The sequence below is a fragment of the Globicephala melas genome, chromosome 19, assembly GCF_963455315.2.
Source record: "Globicephala melas chromosome 19, mGloMel1.2, whole genome shotgun sequence".
NCBI lineage: Eukaryota > Metazoa > Chordata > Mammalia > Artiodactyla > Delphinidae > Globicephala > Globicephala melas.
The window spans coordinates 27,782,996-27,803,967 of record NC_083332.1 but is presented as its reverse complement, the minus strand read 5'-3'; positions in this window follow the sequence as shown (position 1 = coordinate 27,803,967).

The window sequence follows — 20,972 nt, the reverse complement described above, 5'->3', positions numbered from 1 at the left end:
GTATGGGAGAAAATATTTGCAAATGAAGCAACTTACTTACAAAGGATTAATCTCCAAAATTTACAAGCAGCTCATGCAATTCAATAACAAAAAAACAAACAACCCAATCCAAAAATGGGCAGAAGACCTAAATAGACATTTCTCCAAAGAAGATATACAGACTGCCAACAAACACATGAAAGAATGCTCAACATCATTAATCATTAGGGAAATGCAAATCAAAACTACAATGAGATATCATCTCACACCAGTCAGAATGGCCATCATCAAAAAATCTAGAAACAATAAATGCTGGAGAGGGTGTGGAGAAAAGGGAACACTCCTGCACTGCTGGTGGGAATGTGAATTGGTACAGCCACTATGGAGAACAGTATGGAGGTTCCTTAAAAAACTACAAATAGAACTACCATATGACCCAGCAATCCCACTACTGGGCATATACCCTGAGAAAACCAAAATTCAAAAAGAGTCATGTACCAAAATTTTCCTTGCAGCTCTATTTACAATAGTCTGGAGATGGAAACAACCTAAGTGTCCATCATCGGATGAATGGATAAAGAAGATGTGGCACATATATACAATGGAATATTACTCAGCCATAAAAAGAAATGAAATTGAGCTAGTTGTAATGAGGTGGATGGACCTGGAGTCTGTCATACAGAGTGAAAGAAGTCAGAAAGAGAGACAGGTACCGTATGCTAACATACACATATGGAATTTAAGAAAAAATAAATGTCATGAAGAACCTAGGGGTAAGACAGGAATAAAGACACAGGCCTACTAGAGAATGGACTTGAGGATATGGGGAGGGGTAAGGGTAAGCTGTGATGGGCGAGAGAGTGGCATGGACATATATACACTGCCAAGCGTAAGATAGCTAGCTAGTGGGAGGCAGCCGCATAGCACAGGGAGATCAGCTCGGTGCTTTGTGACCACAAAGGAGGGGTGGGATAGGGAGGGTGGGAGGGAGGGAGATGCAGGAGGGAGGAGATATGGGAACATATGTATACGTATAGCTGATTCACTTTGTTATAAAGCAGAAACTAACACACCATTGTAAAGCAATTATACTCCAATAAAGATGTAAAAAAAAAAAGAAAAAAAAAAACAGAGAAGCTCCTGGGACATCAGCATGCAAAGGGCAAGAATGTAGAAAAAAAATGGCATCTTGAGTCACTCCAAGGGCATAGTTGGATACAAAACCTAGATGTCTGGACCTAAAATTGGCATCAGAGGGAGGACAGGTGGGCTGGCTATTCTCTGGGATGGGAAAAGCATTGACCATGGAAGGATGTGAGTCCTCGAATCCACTCTCTCCACTAGACAGAAAAGCAGGAGGTAAAGGTGATGCATCTGCCTGGCCACAGGTCAGAGTCATTCTCAGACACCAGGGATGACCCTGCAGAAAGCCCTGTGTGGTCAGTAAATCCATAGAACCTGCCCACTAACTGAGGACCCATCACTAGCCTGATGCAGGCTGTGCCATTCAGGGAATAAACTTCTGCACGTGGGGCTCTCTACTTACCTGATGGACCCAGATTCTTTTTCAATAACCAGTTTTATTGTTCAAAGATGAAGGAGAATGCCCCGCGGACAGAAGAAACCAAATCTGTGCAGAATTCAAATGGCTGCTGCATCCACTTCGAAGATTCAAAATATACCAGCATATACTGTTTCCCTCTTATGAGGAGCAAGCTACTAACTAGACTGCTCAAGGGGTGTTCCTTAATTCTCAGGCTAAACTAAAGGCCAGACACACATTAGGGAATTGAAAAGTTCATAAGTCTAGAGCCTCAAGCTGGAAAATAAGAAAAACGAGCCAGAATTGTAAAAGGATGGAAAGGCAAGACACTCATGCAAGTATTCAGAGCCCAAAGTGGTATTGTGATAAGATCAGGGGCCTCGTGAGCCTGGGTTCAAATCCTGATTCTAGCCCCTTATTAGTTTTGTCATCTTGTCTTTCCTTGCTTACCCTCTCTTTGCCTCACCTTCTTTTTCTATCAGATCTAGTGGTACCTACTCTCCAGGTATTTGAATCAAATCTAGTGACATCTACTCTTCTATTCTTCAACATTGTGAGCATTAAAGAATGGAGGATATCAGTAGCTAGTGTGCCTGACACATTGTGGGCTTTCAATAAACAGTCACAGTTAATGTTAATTCACCAGAAATGCTTCTTTAGGTTTGCATTAAAACACATGGAATAATTGTTTTGCAATCCAGACATACAGCAATGAGATTATAATCGAAGGAAGAACATAGTGTGCGCTATGTAGAAGCTCTAATTCCGTGCTACCATTGGGCTTAGAATTTAACGTTTTCATCTTTATTTTATGCCCAGTGCAGAAATGCCTCAAGTTTATTTACCAACTAGACGCTAATGTGCATTCTAAGGGAAATTACCCTCACCAGGATCTGACTATGGTTGTAAAATTATAAATAACAAATCACTTAGTGAAAAAAAACATTCTTTTTTGCTTTTAAATAAAGGTGAGAGAGATATTGGAGTTCATAAAATAAGTCAGCTCTGTGCTTTGCTCTCTTCAACATGTCACTAAAATCGAGGGTCCCCTGTCTCCATTTATCTTAAACTGAACCGAGGCTCCCAGCTCCTGAAAATGAGACCACAAATGATCAATTACATCTTAGTGCATGAAGGCAAAGGTTAAATGTATTATTGCTCACCACAGATCGACCCTAACTTCAGGATTAATGCCATAAACAAAAAAGGAAAAATATAATTAGGGCTGTGAAGGTACCAGCTTTAGTCTCCAAAGAATTACAAAGGGAAATGGTGACCCCTACTGGTAGAAAGTAGAACAGCCAGCCCGCCTTGGGCACACGGAGGGAGGAAAGGACTTTTCAGATTCAGACTGAGGCCCACTGAGGATCTCTGTGAGAAGAAAAGGATTGGATCTTCTCGTGTAGGTTGGAGCTGTTTTTGTATTTGCAAAACAGAGACTGAATGAGAGGGAGTGTTTCGGCCCAGGGTGTGAAGCCCGAAGGCAGGCTCCTTATGGACACAGATGGACTCTTCCGCCTCCGACTCTATCATGTCTGCCAAGGCTGAGAGGAAGGCAGGCAGTGCCGCCGCCCACCAGCCCCTTCCCATACAAGCCCTGATCTCAAAGCCCAGAGCTCACTTTCCAGCTTAGAGGTTCAAGGCCCCAGTTGCAGATCCCATTATAAGGAGTCTCTTCATGGGCAATTGAGAGGGACGCATCATCCCTTAAAGTGCCCTGGAGAAGGGAAAATCCATAATCCATTGAGCCAGTCTCTGAACAATTGTGGAAGAGGATATAGAACAGGCAGAGTGGCCAAAGATGACAGTAGCCGTCACCAGGACCACTCAAAGGAACCACCTGTGGGAGTACACGGGGCTGCTCACCCACAAGTCCTGGCTCTCTACTGTCTGGGCACACACTGGAAGCATACTTTCTGGCCCGCCTATGGCTGGATGGGACCTTGTAAATAGTTCCAGGCAGCTGTTTGAGCAGAAGTCAGAGCATTTAATCATGGGTGCAAAACCTTCCAGAGTTCTTGTATCCACAATGAGCAGAGTTCCCCCGGTGCCCAATCTGCAAGCACCATGTACTATAGTAGAAAAATAAAACTGGAGATTTTGGGGTTGTTTGTTATGCAGCATAACTTAGTCCATTATGACTGACTCATCATCTAAGCTCACAGGTTGAGAACTTTCTACTCAGAAGAATGTTGACATTCAAAGAGGATTTGTGAGGCCATATCAGGCAAGCCAGGGCTTAGCTGCTTCTTGAATTGATTAGAACACAAGTCAGACTGGTGCTGCTTTTGGTTCGGTAGGGCACTTCCCTGCCTTTTGCACATCTTGGCACATGTAGAAAATGTTAATATGTGTGTGGCATCCAGGGGTAAACTGAAGGAAAATTAGGAATATCTATATAGGATTTGGCGAAAACTTCATTTTCTTTTCTTAATGTTATATAATTATAATAGGCAAAGATTTAGGGAACATGTTTATTATTAAATTTGACAAACCCTCCCTTTAAAGTCTTTTTTAATATTTTAATGGAGAAACTTGGGCTTGTTTTGGTGAATATAACTTTTTTTCCATTACATTTTATGCTTGAAATGGCCACACACAATTCCTGATAATAAGTTGTTAATGATTATCTCTTCAAAGTCTTGGTATTCGCCATCCATGAGAAAATTTGTATATGCACAGATAGTGAGGAAATTTTTAAATTATCTTTACAACAATTCCAAAATTGTTAAAGTTATTCTTCTAGAACTGAACGGCTCTTTTGAATGTTGAAATTTCTGTGACAATGAAAATGGTTTTATCATTCAATGGAGCTTTTTCACATCGTGTATTTCAAAAGTGATGAAACTCTAATTTGCAAAATACAAAACACATATGAATCGTTAGAGCTGTCACCCTGTGTCTAGCTTGGACACCAGGGAGAGAGCTCATCAGCCACAAATGGACAGAAATATCCAAGATCCATGATGTTTCTATGTCAGGGTTTCCACCGTGAGCTGCGTCCTTCTTAAACTCCTCATTGCCACCCCATTCGTCTTATAAAGAAAGCCACTCTCCTCCCTGCCCAGCTGACAAAGCCCTCCATTCTGGCCCTAGGACCTTCACACAAGCTATTTGTTATCTCTGCCTGGAACATTCTTGCCCTGCTTTCTCCCACCTAACCCCTATTTATACATCTAATTGCTCAGAATGCCTTCTCTGACCCCCAACCCAATAGAGTCTCCCAGATGGAGCCTGAAGTGTCACAGGCCCATCAGACTAGGTTCATGTTTAGGTTTTAAATTAACTACAAGGAGAGTGTCCACTTCTACTGCATCAGGGGAACATCAGGCTGGAGATTTTGGGGGAGATCTTTGAAATCACAAGAAGAAATTTCCTCCATGCTAAGGGGGTGGGGCGAGTACCATATCCATCCTCTCATTTATCTAATTGAATGATCCATCCATTGATCTACCCACCCAATGATCCAATGAGAACTTACTGTGTACCAGACGCCATATTATTGACTTATTTTATTGTATTTTAATACCTTTTACTTTTCCTTTGTGGCCCATATTACAATTATAAATAGATATTTATCTAGGTGTATTTGTTTCCCACTAGAATGTCAACTCCATAAGACCAGAGAGTGTGTCTTTTTTTGTCTACTACTGTATACCCAAGACCTGACACAGTCCCTGTATCAATATATATTTGTTAAATGAATAAATGAATTCATGCAAGAAGAATGCACTTGGCCATGGAAATTCTACACAGCAGAGAATCCACATAAAATAATGGAAGAGTGAATCTGAAAGAGCTTAAAATGCTAACATAAAATGCATTTGGCCTACTCCCCTTGCTACCGACTCACATCCCTAGCCCCACTCTGCCCTCCTGCCTTCCCTTATTCACTATTATCCCTTTCTGCTCCTGAATCTGTTTCTCTGGCATTCTGTGTTTCTCTATTTTCTGTAGCATTCACATACGGCATCTGGTACACACTGGTACAGAGTGAGTGCTTATTAAATACGTACTGAATAAATGCTAGGATCGTTGGACGGATGGATGAATCAATCGATGGATGGATCATTGAATTAGATAAATGAGAGGATGGATATGGTACTCTTCCCACCACCACCCCTTAGCATGGAGGAAATTTCTTCTTGTGATTTCAGAGATTCCCCCCCAAATCTTCACTCTGATGCTCCCCTGAACCAGTGGAAGTGGACACTTCCCTTGTAGTTAATTTAAAACCTAAACATGAATCTGGTCTGATGGGCCTGTGACATTCCAGACTCCACCCAGGCAGCCTCTCCATTACTCCTAATGACCAGCCTTGAAGTGGAATTACTTCATTCTTCAGAGGAGAGTGCAGGAAGTTTTTGCCTCTCTGAACAGCAAGCACATACTGCAAAGACATTCTGCTTCTATAAATACGCTTTCCTAAATGTTAAAGGGTTAGCGCAATTTCCAAAGGTCTCTGCCTCGAAGGAGCCCTTAGATGGTATTTAATTGAACTACTTTTTTCTTTGAGGAGTGAGGAAACTAAAATGAAAGGAGTGGAAAAGCTTCTTGGTTTTATGTCAAAATATGGGCTTCTAGATAAAATAATGGAAAGAGAATTTTCTGTTATTAAACTCGGGAAAATGAACATAAATGGCTCAACCAAGGCGAGAACAGTATGTATAGGATTTTTATAGGATAGTTGGAGGAAAAACAATCTCCTTTTAAACTCTGTTTTCAAACACTTGACAACTGTTGAAGGCACGTTTGCTGAGAAAAATCATTAGAAATCTCTCTCCCTCCTTTGGCATTCAAAAGTGAACATTAAATATAAACACATCTACAGCAAGTTTAAATATTAACTTCTTTCATAATATCCCTAAGTGTTTCCAGAGCAAATTCCTTTGATCAGAGAAAACTGAATTTTGTAAAGGTCGAAAAGAGATCACCTAAAGGAAGCAAGCTCTCTGAAAACGGACAAATGATCAATTTGCCATTTTGTATTTCTGAAAACATTTGAACGACAATTGGCATACTTTCAACCCAAGTCCCATCAAGGAGCCAGCAATTAAATCCTCGCTCCTGTTCGATGTATTCAGAATGTTCGTGTAATTCTGAATTTGATGTGATGTTCTCTGGAGACAAAGAGAACTGGGGACTGCTGGGTCAGCATTCACAGGATGCTGAGAAGAGAAGGTGAATGCGTGCACTGGTTTTGATCACCGCACAGTACACGCGGCTGTGCACAGAACCTGGCGGCACTTTTCATTTAGACCACAATGCAAATGGCGCCCCCTAGATTCTGCAGTGAACAACCTGCACATCTGTACTTGGTGCAGTCTGTAAGTTGTACTGTTGTCTTTTGTTTGGCTACCTGGCACGGAAATATTCTTTCAAGTCGAGGGGAATCCAAACCACAGGACCCCAAACCCCATTATGGTAGCCAAAGGGGATACGTATTTCCCCTTCCCCACAGCTTGGATCTGGGCCACGCTCAGTCAAAGTAAGCCAAAGTAAGCCAGTGCTTTTGCCCAGAACTCTAAATCTAAAAGCAGTGACACACACAAAAAACGAAAGCATTAATTTGAAAAGATACATGCACCCCAATGTTCATAGCAGCATTATTTACAATAGCCAAAATATGGAAGCAACCTAAGTGTCCATCAACAGATGAATGGATAAAGAAGATGTGGTATATATACAAAATGGAATATTACTCAGCCATAAAAAAGAATGAAATTTTGCCAGTTGTAACAATATGGATGGACTTAGAGGGCATTATGCCTAGTGAAATAAGTCAGACAGAGAAAGACAAATACTGTATGATATCACTTATATGTGGAACCTAGTATAGAAAACAAACTAGTGAATATAAGGAAAAAGAAACAGACTCACAGATTTAGAGAACAAACTGAGGTTATCAGTGGGGAGAGGGAAAGGGGGAGGGGCCAGATAGGGGTAGGAGATTAAGAGGTACAAACTACTATATATAAAATAAATAAACTTCAAGATATACTGTACAGCACAGGGACTATAGCCAATATTTTATAATAACTATAAATGGATATAAATCACTACGTTGTACACCTGAAACTTACATAATATCGTACATCAGCTACACACCAATTTAAATAAATAAATAAGTAGTGAAACAAAAAATGCAGGCTGAATGGAAATCATCAAAGACAGCAGCAGTGGAGTGGAGAGGCCAGCAGTGGTGGGTCCAGCGGGCTGCCACTGACCCCTGCTCTAGGGTGGCCCCTGCCTGGGTAAGGACATGTTGGAGGGCTGAATCCAGGCCATTCTCTGCTCACCAAGCTGGTCCTGTAACACGTGGTTGCAAAGCAGGCTCCTCTTTCTAACCCACACAGATGAGGAGCCGCGTCCTGAGCAGGAGTTCAGGTGGAGGCACCAGCAGTTTACTCCAGGGCATAACACTGGTTGTCCTCAGCCACCCAGCCTCCCCTGGTCTCTGGTCTCCAGCCTTCTTATGGCTCCTGCAAGCTGCCCGTTACCCTCCCGACACGTCACTTTTCTCCTTAAGGCTGCGAGAGTCAGTTTCTGTTGTTGCACATCTGGCGTCTGTCCAGCAGGGACCCCTGACCACACACCCCTTCTTAACAACTCATCCCACCTTGCTTTGTCACGTAAGGGTCCCTGGAAAAGGCCAGCCTTAATGGGGTGTGTGGAATTAGAAAAGAATGAGCATGTTGGACGAGACTACTGTTCCACTACCCAGATAATAGAAACTGGTCTCCACGTACTGAATTTTTTAAACAGACTGGGATGTTAGAGAATATCTATCAGATGTTGGCGGATGAAACCCAGCAGAGGCAAGTGAGTTGTGGAAGGTCACCTAGCTAGTTAATAGCAGCTTCTACAAGCCTCTCTACCTTGGCTGCTCAATTGCATTATTTCCATGGACACCAGGATGTGGCTGGAGTTGAGCCAAAGAGGGGCATCACTTCCGCTCACCGAGCTGTGCAAAAACGCTCACAAGATGCTTTGCTGAAATCAGTTTGCCTTCAAAATTTAACCCTGGTCCAGAAGTGCAAACCTGAAACCTTAAGGGCCATGTTGTGAGATGTTTTCAACATTAAAAAATTAAGATCTACAGTATAGAGCTGCCTCCACTTGTGGTTCCTAGAATAAAATAACAAGGACCCTTGAGGCAGAATGGGAGGTGCATGCATGAGAGAAGCGATGAACCGCTATTCGGACAGTCAGACATGTGCACCTTTTCTCCCAGAATAAAAAGAACCTTCGTCCCACACATGCTACAAAAGATGTGGGAGGGGAGCAGTAATGAAGGACAGAGGGGCTAATCCAAGACAAGTTTGGTTTCAGTGCCTCGCTGGTCTTAGTCTTGGTTCACAGGATACAGGACATCAAGGAAAGAATGAAAGCATATGTTGCATTTTCTCAATTACTGAGTGTGTGTTTCTTAGTGAGAAAATACAAAAATTCATCAGACAGTGTTTCAACTGTTATACCTCACACAGCAGTCTAATAAGACACAAAGGGTAGGAAGGTTTAGCCCCATCACAGAGATCGGCAAACTGAGGCCTGGAAAGGAGACCACAGAAGTAGCGATCTTTCTCCCCGAGCTTCATCCAATAGACCACAGAATCCCTACAGTTCAGAGGTCAGCAAAGTTTTCAATAAAGAGCCAGATGGTAAATATTTTAGGCTGTGAAGACCATACAGTCACAACTACTCAACTCTGCCCATTTGGTAAAGGCAGCCATAAACGTAAACTAATGGATGTGGGTGTGGTCCAATAAAACGTTAAGAAACAGTGGCCCAAATCTGGCCCATGACCATGGTTTGCTGTGGTTGATCAGTGTGCCCTCCGATACCCACCCGCTGTATCATCACAGACTCTCTAACTCAGCCTCGAATGTTTTCGAGGTAACATCATCTCTCAGATCCAGAGGTGGTAATTACTGCCATAAGAGACAACATCCTTTGATTCTCATAAACAATAACAGGCAGAGAGCCGTGTCAGAGGATGGTAAACCTTTCGGACACACCCCTGTTGCTGAGACGATCTTCTCTTACCAGGAAGCCGAAAGGCCCTCTCACTCCCCCCGTGGGTCTCTCCATATAGCATGTGTAATTCGATGCACAGAATTAGTATGTGACATCTCCTCTCCCCTCGCAAGCATTTGTGCCTGAAAAACCAGACAGCAGTCTCATCGCGACAGCGCGAGAATAACTTGTCATCCTGGTAATGGTCTAACTGCATACAAGTGTCTGTCATAATGAAAACTGGTCTCTTCCATTTCAATTCATTTTGTCAACAATCCAAATGGAACCCGAATATATCTTCCAACACCACTGCACACAGAGCAAATAGGAAGAGAACTTTAAAATGGACCTCATCATCATACAACTAAATATTTACATTAAAAAAGATTCTCTCTTCTGGAAGACATCCCAGCTCTACCATGCTCCCCTGCCAGTACACCTGCAGCTTTTTGTAGCTAATTAAGAAACTCCAGAAAATGCATTCAAAAGGGCCTCAGCAAACAGATGCCCACTCCATTAATTAAACAAGCCGGAGCAATCACCCAGGCTGTAATTGGAAAATGTGCTTCCTTCCTCCACTGTAAGGCAATCACAGTTATTTGCAAATGTTTTCTGATAGTTTCTCAAAAGACAGAGTAGGCTCTGGCTTCCTCTAGCAAGGGGCAAGATGTTTAGGAAAGGTTAGAGGTAGGAGACAGTCACCCAAGTTCACTAATTAGCTCTTCTGCCCCTTCCTCTCCCTCCAGAAGACAGTGCTAATGAGAAAAGGTAGTTTAAGTGTTAAAAAAAGAAAGGAAGCTTGCTAATACTACTTAATGGCATAAAAACGTTCCCATGCAGTGCACTCTTCAGAGCTCTAATTAGGATGCACAGTGGTCCAGTATGTGTAGAAAGTAGCCACAGCCCAGTGGTCCTCCATTTAGCTGAGTTCTCACCAGTGCTGGGAGCAGGAGGGAGGTGAAGAAGGCCACCTGCGGAAGGAGGAAGGAAACAAAATAGCGGGGAGTCTCTCCTATCATCTCGTCTTTGGGTTCCAGGCAATGTTTTAGGGGAGCCCTGGTCTTAAGTAAAATGCCCTTAGTCATGGATTATCCTTAAGCATCTCATTCAGGGCTTACAGATGCCATGGCCTCCAGGAGCCAGTACTCAGGTTATTAAGCTATTGCTCTGAGCAGTAAACCCACCCTTCTACACTCTCCTCTGTGGTGTGGGGCTAAGACTTTGCAAATCACTTCTCCTTTGCCAGCTGGCTTCCTGTTAAGTGCCACTGATGGAGGGCACTAAAGGGAGACTGAAAAGCTGTAGGAGTAAAAAAGGACTTGCTCTTTCCTGTTTTGCTGTTTCCTGTTGGCATCAACCAAGTGATGGCCCTTCCCCTCAGCAACAACAGTGGGTCCCATTTCCAAGGTCCTTCCGGCCCTCCCAGATATAAACTCGTGGCATCCTCCCTACCCACTCAGATACACCAGCCCCAGCTGGTAGCACTTCCTTCTCAGAGTTCTGAGTCCCAGTTCCATAGGGCCCCTCCTCCAAGAACCTAGGTTCCAATAGCCCCATGTTCTTAACTTTGTTTCTCAAGCCTTAAGAATAATCCATGCTTTCTGCAGTTACTACCTTTTGATACCTCAGTATTCCCTTTTTGCCCTTCAAGTCCCTTTAAAAGAGAGAATTTAAAATAGAGAAAGCTAGTGAGGTTTTTTTTCTACTGACTTGACTCTGACTAATCCAATATTTGATACCAAAAGTGGTCTTAGGAAGCTGATCCTCAAAGATGGGATTCTGGGATTGGTTGGGTCCTCTTGTCCTTGGTCTGTTGAAAACAGTGCTGTGGTCCTTGAGAAATGGGGTATTAGTACTAGTAACCTCTAGTGAGCAGTGAGACCATGATTAATCACATTATCACCTGTAATTATTTCCTTTCACAGTTTCTGTGAGTCAGAAGTTCAAGGAGCAGCTTAGCTGGACAATTCTGGCTCAGGGTCTCTTATGAAGTTGCAATCAACATGTCAGCTGTGGGTAAATCAAGGGACGGCTTGACTGTGGACTGGTGTGCTCTTATGGCTGGAACGTTGGTGCTGGCTGTCAGCAGGAGGCCTCAGTTCCTCTTCACACGGACCTCTCCACAGGGCTGCTTGAGTGTCCTCACAATATGGTGGCTGGGTTTCCCAAAAGTGAGTGATGCATGACAGAGTACAAAGAAGACACAGCCCCATCCCCTAGCCAGGGTTGGACACTGACCCAGGAGGTGTCCTGGAGGGAAAAGCTTTGCTTAAAAAGAGAGAGAGAGAGAAAAAAAATGGGAACCTGTCAGATCCTATCCCTCAGGAATTTGATCAGGAATATTTGGTGGTCAGAGCCTAATTCCTAAGGGTACACACTGGAGGGGTGCTCTGAAGCAGCAGGGTCTATAAGTGAACTCAATTTATGCAGAAGTGAAAGCCATCCAGAGGAGAAAAATATTTGGAGGGTACACAGAGACTCAGAGGACAGGGAAGAAGGATGTCAGTAACAGCAAGAATAGTAAAAGCAAATATTATGAGATGTTACATTACTTGAAAGTAGCATATCTACAAATTCCAGTGGAGGGGCCAAAAGAATCTTGTTGGTAAAAAGGCCTCGGACCCTTTCAGTCCCTGAACTATGCCTCACTCTGACTCTCTGACAACTCCCAGGACAAGCCCAAGTCTTGTCTCTTTTTTGCCATGTTTCTTCTTATTAAAACCTCATTGCTGCAGTCATCTTTGTAAGGTACTCTTCCTTACACCAAAGCAACCAGATAAGCCAGGGCTTTTAATCAAATAAAACATCTTAGGGTTTACACAGCTCTCTTACAGCCCACTGGCATCAAATCCTCACAGCAGCTCAGAGAGGGAGGCAGAACAGTGACGGCTCCATCCCACAAATGAGGAGACTAAGGCTCACAGAGACTGAAGGAATTGACCAAGTTCATGCAACTAGTAAGGTAAGTCAGGGCAAAGCTCAAATCCAGTTCCACCTGCCAACCCAGTGCTCTTTCCCACGTCACCATATAACTACCATATACCTAGATAAAGGAACGACCGAAGAGACACTGAGCCACTGAGTACCCACCACAAGACAAGCACAGTGCCAGGAGTTCAGAAATATTAGGGAACAACAGAGAAAAAGATTTCTGCCTTATGGAGCTTCCGTTCATGTGTGTAGCCATGGGAAGCAAACTACAGATGTAAGGTGAATTCTCAAAGCCCACCATGAAATCTGCCTCTTTATCCTGCCACTGCAGCATTTCAGGCCTTGTACATAATTATTAAATACACACACATGCAGCCTTATTTATTTATACACATAATTGCTATGACTGTGAGTTAGGTGAGCCACTTCACCACTCTGAACTCCAGTCATCCTACCTACAGAATGGAGTGCAGTAGCATCCACGTCTTTTGGTTTGCTATGAGAATTCAGTGGTGTGCTGCACTTAGCACTGTGACTGACACACAGTAAACACTGAATAAGCAATACCCAACTGCTGTCCTATCATCATCGTTGTTGTTACCTCTGAACTCCAGTGGGTGACAGCCAAGCAGATTTAATTTTGAAAATATGCAGATTTTATTAGGAAAATAAAAAGCGTGGCCTGTTATGTCATTAGTATTTCCTATTTGCCCCCAGTTCTGATATGGCAACTGTGAGGAATGTTTGACCCATGTGAGATGTTCATTGCAATTTTTAATTTAATTAATTAATATGTTGCCTTGAATTAATTAATCAATATTCAAGGTCCCTTTCCCCATGCCACCTTCTTCCTCACTTGCCCAGGAAGAAGGAATCTCCATGGACTGGTCAGATCTGTGAACACTAATGGGCTGAAGGGTAGAGACACCCTGTAGTAGGAGGTGAGAGGGGTAAGGAGACTGGAGCTGAGATCCAGCCCCTCTCCTCACCTCCTGCCTCCTCTCCCACATGGCACCAGCCCTGGTACAGGACTAAGCCAGCCTGGTACCAGGCACTGTCTTTCTACACCAGATCTTCTTGTAAGTCTTCCGGCTCTGGAGGGATGGAATGAATCAGCCTTCCTTCTCGACGATAAGAACTCAGCCTTCAGTCTTCACACTGAGGGACCACGTAGGCAAAGCAGGACCCATACTCCACTCCATTTCCATAGTAGTCTGTGTAAAAGGGTTGGTCCACGTTGCCCAGGTCAGCTTGCCAGAGTGTTCTGCATTGGGAGACAAGGGTCAATTCCCATTTACCACTGCTCATTTCCCTCAGGGTTCTGGTGGGAAAAAACAGGCAGAATTTGGTTTTCCTCACTTCTTGGCCAAACTTCACCTTCACACTATCTCTCACTAGGATGTCTCACAGAATGAACAAATAGATGAATATGCATTTATTTATCACAGTCCCTACCTCAGGGAACTTATGCTCTGCTTACGGGAGCAGAGCTGGCTTCTACAACACTCTCCAGTGCTCTCTTTTCCCTTAGAGACTGAGAGGACCATGGGGTCCAGGTGATGCCACTACAAGAAGATGGTCACTCTGGTTCCCTGAGTGTCTATGTGGAGAAGAGCCCCTTGCCAGCCCACATGGCCCAGGGCTGTTTGTTAACACAGCATAACTTAGACCATCCCGACTCTGTGGTTTAGGTGTGAACTGCAGCATGGCTTAATTTCAAAGACATGCTGCAGGTTGAGTATCAATAAAATCTCCTGAGAATCTGTCTAGTCTGTCTTAATTTCTTAAATTATATTATTCCAGGATCCTAGGGGCCATGGTGAAGAGACAGGTCCTAGTAATCAATACAAAGCAGCCAGGAGGGGGAAAAAAAAAAAGTCACCAAAACAGCAACATAATGAAAGTCACCAGAAAAGCAACATAATGAAAATTACATTCTTGGAAGACCCTCTTGTTCTGATACGAAGATATATCGGTGGAGGTAGGGACTAGAGGGGTATAGAACAAATTCAGCTAGGAATGATAAAGATACAGGAAAAAACAGGCCATAAAATGATGCTAGAGGAACCATGAGAATCATGGAAGATGGTGGGAAGAGGGCCCTGGAGACTCCAGGCAGCCATGTGAACTTTGATCCTTCCTTTGCCCATACTCCTAGAGTCCCCAAATCATTTAGCTTCTCTGTATCTGCCCTTTCCTTGCCATCCCCACAAACATGACCAAGCCTAATCATTTTAGGCAAAGCACTATCTTCCTCAGCTGATAAAACAAACTTGCAACTCATCATAGCTGCTACTATCCACATGGTCTTGGATCATATCTCCTTTTCTTTATTGGAGATTCCGAGAGCTTTCAACTTTCTGTTTTGGCAGATTCTGCTAACAGAGGTGAACAATAGTAGCAAAGGAAAGCTTCCTTCTGAGGAGAAAATTTCCAACATAGAAAAATACCTGTCCATTCCCCCATTTTTCCTTGTACCCAGGTGGGAATAATATATTGAGTCTGCATAATAGGTCTAGCTAACTTCAATAAAGAGAAGAGGACTTTTAGAATTGAAGCCATTTGTTAGGATGGTGGAGGAAAAGGGGGTAAGGAGTGGTTCCCTCATGACTTTGTGAAGCCTGCATGTTTACCTTCAGATTTAATTTACATAAGAAAGAAATTTCTACCTGTTCAAAATATTCTTATCTTGGGTTTTCAGTTGTACATGGTTAAATCTAATTCTTACTGGTACCATGGGGCTTCCTACTTCCTCCATTCTTTATTGGAGAAGGAAGTAAAATATATGCACTGACCTTTCATATCACAGCTAGTAGGCAGCAAAAAAGCGCCAACCAAGATCTCTCTGACTCTGAAAACTAAGCTTTCCAGAGTTGCCACAGAGCTGCTCTGACTAGCATTTTGATAAGCAAAGAATGGCACACCTGATGTCAGCACAAAGTACCAAAAGCAAGGAAAGGTACCAAAAGTGAGTAGCTTTCCTAAAGCTACATTTTATTATATAAACAAAGGGGAACTGTCTTAAACAGAATTCTTTCAGATATAAAAGAATCTCCACTCAAACTAGATTAAACAAGGAAAAATTTAATTAGTTCAAAGAACTGGGAAGTATGCGGATTTGCTATCTTCATGCACATATGAATCAAGGGACTTAATGTTGTTCTCTGTCATATATTCTCTATCTTTATCTCTGTCTCTTTGTCCTTCACCCAGTGTGTTGATCTCATTCTCTTCTATAGCAGTAAATCTTTCTCTATTAGGCAAAGGGAGATGGTCCTTGACAGTCCCAAATTTACATTCTCCCAGCCTAACACACTCAGCCAAAAGAGCATCCCTTTGTCTCAATGTCCCTATATCAGTCCCAGAGAAGACCATGATTGACACTATCTACCCCTGGAACAATCACTATTGCTATGAAATGAGGTACCAAGATTGGCTAGGCAGGGTGGGGTGTATAGGATTGGGGCAAGGGATGGAGATTGACATTTCCATTAGAATGTAATGGGGGAAGGATGGCTCCCAAAGGAAAGGACAAAAGAGTAGGAAAAACATTGTATATTCACTCCAGGAGTCACTAAATATTTTTGAGCAAGGGAGTAACAAAATGAAACAAGAAAGAAACAAAATAAAAATAAACATGGGGACTTCCCTGGTGGTGCAGTGGTTAAGAATCCGCCTGCCAGTGCAGGGGACACAGGTTCAAGCCCTGGTCTTCAAGCCACATGCCACGGAGCAACTAAGCCCGTGTACCACAACTACTGAGCCCACGTGCCACAACTACTGAAGCCTGCATACTCTAGGGTCCACGTCCCGCAACTACTGAGCCCACGTGCTGCACCTACTGAAGCCCACGTGCCTATAGCCCATGCTCTGCAACAAGAGAAGCCACCACAATGAGAAGCCACACACTTCAGCAAAGAGTAGCCCCTGCTTGCCACAACTAGAGAAAGCCCACGTGCAGCAGTGAAGACCCAACACAGCCAAAAATTTTTAAAATTAAAAAAAATATAAAAACATGAATGCCCTGGGCAGATGGGTTGTTGGGTAAAAGGAGGCAGCTTTTAGAATAATCAGGAAGGGAGTAATGAAGGGCTTAACCTGAGGAATGGTAATACACAACAAAAGAAAAGAAGGGTCAAAAATGCCAGCCGCATGTCTACTTCCAGCCATGAGGAAATAACAGTGTCTAGACTAACCCCTCTAGGGAATTGGGAAACTGTACAAAATATATTTCCAAATATTGGGCAACAGGCAACAAAAGACTGTGATCCCTGAGAGAAGAGAAATAAACAAAGTGAATTCCATGATCACCCCAAATTTCTGCCTGGAGTCAATTTCCAGATTGTGGCAAAGAGAAGGGGAACCTGAATAGAGCACAGTGGGTATTGTTGAATTGAGGAGTCAGAGATCAAGAGTTTTAGGGAGCTGAGTTAGCTAAAATTTGTGGGGCAGAATGTCAAGAAGGAGAGAGCTTTTATAAAATGAGCTCCAAATACCTGCACAGGGACTGCCTTTATTCTTTGTTCAAATAACAAGCTCTGTATGGTGAAACTACATAAAGCTGGGCAAAGGACAAACTCTGGAGAAAGAACAATTACTAAAGAGCTGTAGACTAGATAATTCCCAGAGTTCACCCTGGACCTGGAATCATTCAAGTTCCCACCAGCAATAATGGAGAGACCTTACTGAATCACACAGTCTTTAGTAAAAGGCAAAAAAAACCAGTGTCTTAGTAGTGAAGCTAAACTAATCCCAGGGGAAAATTACTCTAAAGTCACCCTTAAAGAGCTTAAAAACGAGTCTCAAAAGAAACAAGCCACCTTGAAGCGATCAATGCAACACTCAATGATGCAAAATATACAATGTCCAACTTCAATAAAAAATTACTAGACATCTGTAGAAGCATGAAAATGTGATCCATAAGAATTTTAAAAATCAATAGGAACAGAGGTAGAAATGACAAAAACTATGTAATTAACAAGGGTCCTAAAACATCTCTTACAAATACATTCAAAATGCTTAACTAGTGAAAGGAAAGCATTAACATAATAAGGACAGAAGTGGAGGTCATAAAAAAGAATCAAATGGAACTACCAAAGATGAAAAAATACAATATTTCAAGAAGAAACTTCACTGGATAGGAATAACTACATAGTAGACACTGCCAAAGAAAAAAACTATAAAATTGAAGACATAACAACAGAAACTATACAAAATAAGGCACAGAACAACAAAAGAAGATTGAAAAAATGAACAGAGCCTCAGTAACCTATGGAACAACATCAAATTTTTTTTTTTTTTTTTGTGGTACGCGGGCCTCTCACTGCCGTGGCCTCTCCCGTTGCGGAGCACAGGCTCCGGATGTGCAGGCCCAGCAGCCATGGCTCACGGGCCCAGCTGCTCCGCGACACGTGGGATCCTCCTGGACCGGGGCACGAACCCACGTCCCCTGCGTCGGCAGGCGGACTCCCAACCACTGCGCCACCAGGGAAGCCCCAAACATTTTAATGTATGTAAAATTAAAGTCCCAGGGAAGAGGAGAGATAAAGGAGCAAAGAAAAAATGTCTGAGAAAATCACAACAACAACGAAAAAATATCTGATATGGGAACAACCCAAATGACCATCAACAAATGAATGGATAAAAAAGATGTAGTATATATACACAATGGAATATAACTCACCTTGAGAAAGGAGGATATCCTGCCACTTGCAACAACATGGATGGACCTTCAGTACATTATACTAAGTGATATAAGCAGACAGAGAAAGACAAGTACTGTAGATCACATATATTTGGAATCTAAAACAACAACAATGTTTTAAAAAAACAAAATAGGGACTTCCCTGTTGGTCCAGTGGCTAAGACTCCACGCTCCCAATGCAGGGGGCCTGGGTTCAATCCCTGGTCAGGAACTAGATCCCACATGCCGCAACTAAGAGTTCTCATGCCACAACTAAAGACCCTGCATACTGCAACTAAAGACCCTGCATGTCACAACTAAAGATCCCACATGCCACAACAAAGATCCCACATGTGGCAATGAAGATCCCACATGCTGCAACTAAGACCCAGCACAGCCAAATAAATAAATATTTTAAAAAATAAATAATGTAAAAAATAAAAAAAAAAAAACAGAGTTAAACAGTGGTTACTAGGAGATGGGGGGTGGATTGATGGTGTTTAAAGGTACAAACTTGTAACAAGTTCTAAAATAGCAATAGATATTTAATGTACAGTTTATTGTACTACAAGTATGTAATGTGATCAATATCATTACAACTGCAACCATATTACAATATAGAAATGTATCAAAATAACATGACGTACACCTTAAATTTATACAGTGTTACATGTCAACTTTATCCAATAAATAAATAAATAAATTTTAAAATGATAAACTTGATGAAAATTGCAAACTGACAGATCCAAGAAGCTCAACAAGACTCAAACAGGATAAACATAAAGCAAAGTATACCAAGACACGTTTTAATCAGATTCCTGAGAACCAGAGGAAAAAGACACATTACATACTGAGGAACAAAAAGGAAAATAATTTCAGACCTCTCCTCAGAAACCCAAAAAACAATGCTAAATGAAAATGCTGAAAGAAAAAAATTATCAACTTAGAATTTTATACACAGTAAAACTATATCTCAAAAATGAAGGCAAATAAAGATATTTTCAGGAAAAAACTGAAATAATTCATCACTAGCATATCTGCACTGTAAGAAATGTTAAAGAAAGTACTTCAGGCAAAAGGAAAATTATGCCAACTAGAAGCTTACATATAAACAAAAGACTGAAGAGACAGAAATGGTGAATATAAAAGTCTTTTTTCTAATTTTTAAATTTCTTTAAAGATAATGGTTTGAAGAAAAAATAATATATTCGGGGATTTATGACATATATAGAGGTAATATATATGTGCAAAGTATGAGAGGGGGATATGGAAGTATACTATTGTAAGATTCTTATATTGTACATGAAGTGGCATAATATTATTTTAAGGTAGTCTGCAATGTTAATTATGTATATTTTAAATCCTAGAGCAACCATTTAGAAAAATATTTAAAAGGTGTTTAACTAATTAGCCAATAGTGGAAATAAAATGGAATACCAGAAGACACTCAACCCAAAAGAAGGCAAGAAAGAAGGGGAGAGGGAATAAAGAGCAGATGAGACAAATAGAAAGCGAATATCAAGCTGATAGACTGAAATCCAACTTTTTAAATTATTATATTAAATTTAAGTGGTCTAAACATTTCAATTAAAAGGCAGATTGCCAAAATGGATTTAAAAAACAAAACAAAAAAAAACATGATCCACCTATATGCTGAATCCAAGAAACTCAATTTAAATATTAAAATACAAACAAGTGTAAAAGTATAGAAAAAGATACATGATGCAAATAATAATAATAATAAAGTTGGAATGGCTATGTTAATATCAAACAGAGTAAACATCAGAACAAGGTCTATTGCCAGGGATTAAAAGGAATTTTTCATAATGATAAAGAGTCAATCTAGCAAGAATATGTAACAATACTAAATTTTAGTACAAATGATAATAGAGCTTCAAAATATGTGTAGCAATAACTAATAGAATTGAAAAACAAAATAGAATAATCTACAATTACAGTTGGATATTTCAACACTCTTCTCTCAATAATTAATAGAACAGTAGACAGTACATCAATAGAGGTACAGAACACTTAACACTTTCAATCAACTTGACATAGTTGACATGTATAGACTACTCCACCCAACGACTGTGGAATACACATTCTTTTTAAGGGCATATGGAACTTTCAACAGACAAACTATATACTAGACCACAAAACAAGTCCCAATAAATGTAAATGGATTGAAATTATACAAAATATGGTCTTTAACCACAATGGAATTAAATAAGAAATCAATAACAATATGTGGAAAATTCCTGAAATATTTAAAACTTAAAGAACACATTTCTAAATAACATATAAGTAAAAAAAGAAATCACAATAGTAATAAGAAAATTTTGGACCTAATGAAAATGAAGCCACAACATGTGAAAATGTGGGGAGTACAGCTAAAACAGTGCTGAGAAGGAAATTTATGGTTTCAAATGCTTTAAAATTAATGATCTAAGGTTCCACCTTAAGAATCTGGAACTCCACTTCTTATTTGCTACAGGACTTAAAAGACAAATGCATTAAAAAAATTATAAATCTATGTGATTGGTACACAATATATAAAGATATAATTTGTGACATCAATAATATAAAGTAGCAAGCACAAGTGTAAAGGAGTAGAGTCTTTGTATACAACTGGTATTAAATTGGTACCAATTTAAAATAGATTGTTATAAATTTAGGATGTTATATATAATATCCACAATAATCCAAAGAACATATCTATAGAATATACACAAAGGAAATGAGAAGAAAATCAAATGTTTCATTACCAAAAAAAAAATAAAATAAACAAAAAAGAAGGCAGTAATGGAAGAAATGAGGGAT